This window comes from Rutidosis leptorrhynchoides, chromosome 9, assembly GCF_046630445.1.
Source record: "Rutidosis leptorrhynchoides isolate AG116_Rl617_1_P2 chromosome 9, CSIRO_AGI_Rlap_v1, whole genome shotgun sequence".
NCBI classification, from domain to species: domain Eukaryota; kingdom Viridiplantae; phylum Streptophyta; class Magnoliopsida; order Asterales; family Asteraceae; genus Rutidosis; species Rutidosis leptorrhynchoides.
Window position 1 is genome coordinate 264,264,430 of NC_092341.1, and position 6,266 is coordinate 264,270,695.

A 6,266-nucleotide genomic window follows, 5' to 3' on the forward strand; every position below is an offset into this window, starting at 1 on the left:
TTTTCCAAAATTCGGAGAACTAGTTCGCAGTTTAGGGTGTTTTTCAGAAACTTCATATTCGAAGTGTGTAAGTCTAGGAGATAGACGTTATATGTACATATATAACTGTTGGCGTAGAATTGCTGGGAAATTCGAAAATAATGATTGAAGCTTTTTGGTATGACAATTACCGTTACAAGATGCAGATGAGTACATGATAGGGTTTCAATGAATATAATGATTTTTCGGAAAGTTAAAGGTCAATGACGTTGCTGGTAAGTTTACTGCTAATGTGGTGGAATATAAACAGTTCCCCGGTAACGATGACGAAGGGAAAACTTATACATCAAGTTATAATAAGGCTTATTCGAATGAAAGGTCGAAGTTGATTTGGTGGAGATGTGACAAAATTGGCTAATTTGGAGAGGAATTGTAAAGTTATTTTCAGTAATAACAACGCCAAGGGATCATAGATGTGTTTTTAAACGTCTACTTAGGTTCCTGGAGTTTTCCAGTGCATAACTGTTGATAACATGTGGCTGGATCATCATCTCGATTATATCTTAATTGAGGGGTTTTCAAGAATTATGAAGGGTTTGAACGCAGATTGTAATCGTCAGTATACATATGGTGTTCTAGAATTTTGAATGACATGAATATTTTTCTGGGTTTTATGAATAGAACTGATGTTCTAGCATAGTTTTAAAGTCAAAGTATAACTTTGAAAGATGTAAGAATCTAAGATTGATGTTTTCTGTTAAATCTTGACTTGGATTCTGATTTGTCAAAATCAGAATATGTAATCAAATTTGGATGCGAATGGTTGTTTTGATTTCTATGAAAGAATGTATGTTGTTGTGAAAGTAGTGAGTATAGTTGATGATTGTTGAATCAGATTCGAAGAATGTAACATATTAATTGTGAATTTATATATCTCTCGGGTATTACCTACCCGTTAAAAGTTTCACAAGTTAATATTTTGTACAAGAGAGTTTTTATGAAAACATATATATATTTTCTTCAGATGTAATACAGATTTAATGAGTTAATATTGAATTAAACTCATTTGACTTTCGGCTGGAACTAGAAATGAATAATCTCTAAAACTTTAGAAATTACATAATCTTTGCGTAAATGAAAATATGAATCAATACTCTATTATTTATTTTTTTATTAATATTTATTCGGAGAATGATGTTGGTGCACGTGGAATTCTTGTGAACTTCGCAAGATATGAATGATGTTTTTAGAAAGTTTCGAGTACATCGAAGATGAAAGTGTAAAATCAAACATGTAAGTGATTAATACACTTGATTTATTATGAAATGGAATCTATTAAGTTGAAGCAGAGATTATAGTTAACGATTGTTAAGTCATTAACGAAGGATGTACATCATAGCATATTAGTAACATGAACTAACCGAGTAGTACCTACCAGTTAAGATTCACACCTAATAGCTTAGTACGAAAAGATTTATTTTGATTTCAAAATTCATATATATATATATATATATATAAAATATACATATAATTTCTTCAGGGGAAATGAGTTAATACTTCATAACCCGTTGATACAATATACGCGTTGTTGATTTGGTGATTATGGAACTGGCGGAGCTTGTGATGTTATAGGTGCTGCTGGTGATGATGATGTTGACGGTACTAACGTGCTGGTGATGCTGACGGTACTGTTGATGCTGCTTGTATAACAAGTCTAGCTTGTAAATCACGCACCATTCCTGTCAGGGTTTCACTTCATTATTTCTCTCCGCCCACTCATCTGATTTACAATTTGCACTAGAATATATAATCTCTATAACTTTTAGAAACTACATATTCTCTGCAGAATATTTCTTCGATGAAGTTATGAATCAATACTTCATCGGTTGTTGTTGTTGGTATTCCTTGGTATTTACGGTGCGTATGACGTTGATGCTCGTGGGACAGTTTGTGATGTTGAAGCATGAGATGTGGATGTTGTTGGTGGTGATAATGGTACTGTTGGTGTTAATGATGGTGGTACTATTAATGCCAGTGATGCTGCTGGTGCTGGTAACCTTTGCACCATATTCTCTAAAGCCACTACCCGAGAGCGAAGCTCGTTGAGTTCTTCTATTACACAGGGATGATTGTCGGTTCGGACGAGCGGATGAATAAGGTTCAGAATTTGAGATACTATATAATCGTGACGAGATACTCTGGAAATGAGAAAGAAAATGGTATTTCGAACAGGTTCGCCGGTAAGAGCTTCAGGTTCTTCGCCAAGAGGGGAATGTGCTGGATGGAAGGGATCACCTTCTTCTTATCTTCAATGACTAAGTAGACTACGAACCCATCCCCAATTCATCCATAATAGATGATGGCTAATTGATTGATCCATTCCGGTCACACTGCTTTAAGAGCTCGAGTGGAATTCCATATCGGAAGAGCTATCGGAATCTAGGGAATTTGAACTAGATGCGGGATCCATCTTGTGTAATCAGGGAAATAATTTTTGGAATGAAATAGATTATAGGACTAGTTTGGTATTCCTCAATACATAGTTTACATATGTATTTATAATACCAGAATCCCATAAGTTACGGAGGATTTTACGGAAGATGTCAGTCAAAGTTTACTGTAATAGATATGCCAAGATATGAATTTTGTCTATACACTATCTATGCATTCAATGCAGTAGAACGCGTTTAGACTTAAGATGATAGACATGTAATTTCCGACAAGAAATGATAAGCAAAAATTGGTAAAAACAAATACGGTCATAGTCCAGACTCACTAATGCATCCTAACAATTACCAGTTAAACACACTAATGCAAATTCTGGTTCTCTATGACCTCAAGCTCTGATACCAACTGTGATGACACGTCCAAATCCATTTGGACGAATACATCATTCATCGATTTCACAGTGAGATACTGACCTCTACATGATACATTTTGTAAACATTGTATTCTTTTGAAAAGGCACACCAAAATTGAATATCAAATTCCAAGGTTTTTAACGTTTGATGATTTCTACATATAGATAATCACCGTAAATAATAGTTTACAATACTACATCCGTTTATAATGCAGTCAAAATAAGATACATGGTGATGATTTTGTGAATGCAACGTTTTCTCGAATAAAGCATGTATGACTCTATGCACATAGCTTGTATCACATATAAGCAAATAGCGGAAGACTTCTAGGAACCTGAGAATAAACATGCTTAAAAGTGTCAACACAAAGGTTGGTGAGTTCATAGTTTTAATGTTGCGCATAATCTGTATATAAAGGTGGATCACAAGATTTCAGTTGTTTCATCCAGAAACGTTTATCAAAATATTCTACAAGATTGAGCACCCTGGTAACTAAACTTTAACGCCTATATAATAAGTACCCCTGTTTTAACATACATGCAACCAACATGTACAATACACGCAAACCAACGTGTACTAAACTCAAAACGTGTACTAAACTCAGATAGCATACGTCCGCTTTATAGTTCAGGCTAGGGTCTCTATACCTGGAACGGACGGGGATGTCAAGCCCTATGGATCCATATACAACTACTCGCGCCCACCAGTTCTTATAACTGGCAGTTACTAGTTGCCAAAGCTAAGGGATTTTCGGTTCAAACTCAGTGTAGAATTTAGTATGTACTTGTATCTATTGCATTTAAAATAAAGTGCATGTATTTTTAGTCCATAATATTTATTGCAAAAGCAATTAAAAAGGGAGCAAATGAAATTCACCTTAGCACATAAAGTTATTCACCGAAATGTGACCGAAACTCGTAATGCAAAGTAATCGTAGATCTCAACCAAGAGAACATATGTTGGTCAATAGATGTTTAACAAGATAGGTCAGGTCATAGTATATCACAATCCTAATGCTCGAGACCGACATGAAAAAGTTAACAAAAGTCATCTCAAAAGTCAATCTGACCCAATATGATCTTTAAATCTATACATGTTTATTATATTAACATAGTATAAGTCTTAATAATTGAATGAATTTATAGTTTATCAAACTCAAAATATTATTTATTTCAGCAGCTATATTATATTTGAATTATCATGGCAATCAAAAATATTTTATTATTTCTCATAGTTTTCCAATACTTGTAAAATCAAATTATAGTGTTTGTAAAGCTTTAAAACATGATAAGACAGTCAACTTTGACAATTGTTTAACAAAACGAGATGTGTCTTATATAAGAATTTATTTACTCAACTAGTAGTATCCAAAAATCCAATTTATTAATCTTATAAATAAGTTGTTTAAATATTAATTGTAGATTCAAAAGCAATTTCAATTAGTGTCAATCATAATTCAGTTGACCATAACTTTTAATTCGTTCATCGAAATCACTTGATTCCTAAATTAAAAGTTATTATTTTTTCGCCAGCATTCCAATAACATGCATATAATATATCTTATATCAATAGTATATGTATTAAATTTGTGATTCATCATAAAACTATCAAACGATGAAATTAAGCATACAAGCATACATAAACATATATACTCGAGCACTAGACATGGATACACTATTAATATATAAAAGGTAAGATATGAATGCTCACGTATCAATATTGTGATTCAATATTGCAGGAAAGTATGTAGACGCAACGGAAATGATAAACGCTAGGTTGACCTTTGACTCATGATCATGACCCCCAAGCAATACCCTCGAAAAGCTTGTTTTGAAATCGTTTGGACATAACCTCGTCGTAATATTTTATGTATAATATGTGACGACCCTGAAATTTCCGACCAAATTTAAACTTAAATCTCTATATGATTCCGACACGATAAGCAAAGTCTGTAATATTGAGTCTCAAAAATTTTGGAATTTTTTCATGATACCAATTGACCTTTGACCAATTCCCGACTATTCACGAACCATTGTGTGTAAATAAGTATGTAAATAATTAAAAATAGATATATATATATATATATATATATATATATATATATATATATATATATATATATATATATATATATATATATATATATATATATATATATATATATATATATATATAAACGTAAGTGTATATATAATATGTTGAGTTAATAAGATACACTTTAAATTACTTGAATTATAAATAATATACAGAATAATTAAGTATTATCAAAATAAATAAAAAATATATATAAGATCCTTATTAATAATCAGGATTATATGGTAATATATATAATGTATAAATAATAAATATTCAACATATATTATCATATAATATATATAACAAAAATAATTAAAAGTAACTACAAGTTAAAAGTATATTTGTTATAATATTATTATTAATATTAACATCAGTATTAATAAAATTATGATATATATATGAAATTGGTTATGTATTAATTATTATATTATCATTATTATGGATATTATATTTATCATTTAATAGTATTAATATTATCTAAATTAGTATTATTAATATCATTTTTTTAAACTTATTGAAATTACCATATTATTATTATTATTATTGTTTATTATTATTATTATTATTTATATAATTATTATTAATATTAGTATTATATTTATTAAGATATTCATTAATTAATATTAATTATATAATCTATAAATGGTACAATTGGTTTCAAGTTGCTGTCAATCTGTATACGTTTTGTTTTCTGTCTGAGAGATTAGTGCAAGTTGATTCCCAAATCACAAACTATATTCCAAATTCCACAAGCTATATTCCAAATTCTGTTGCCAATCCTTTTCCACTTTAATTTTTATGTCCTTCTGTAATGATTGATTTTGTCAAAAATACACACTTAGATATGAATCATCTCTATCTTATTTAGAATACATTTGATTTTCTCCATCAAAACCATCCATCACCTCATCTACTAATCCTTCTTTTCACTTGCTTCCACCTCCCTTTACTCTTCTTCAAACATCACCTAACCAAGGACCATAAATCACTACCATATTGTTTTCATGTATCATCTACACAACCACCTTTGATCTCTATTTACAGCTGCAACTTTATAGCTTCTGCTACAGCTACGAGCAGTCCACCAAACGTCATCTTTGCTGTTGTTCAGCTCGTTGTTCCTACGAAAAAACACCACTCAAACATCATCAAAAATTAAGGGGAATATAAAGAAGAGTTATGATGCCTGTTACTAAAGATAATTTGACTGCTATCAAGGATGATCATTCACGGGTTGAAGTGCTGGGATAGCCTCTAGTTGCTTGATAGATTAGTTGATTTGCCTTTGATTAATTTCTTGATCATTAGTCACCTGAAGAAAAACAAAACGAGATAAATGAGGTGTGTTCT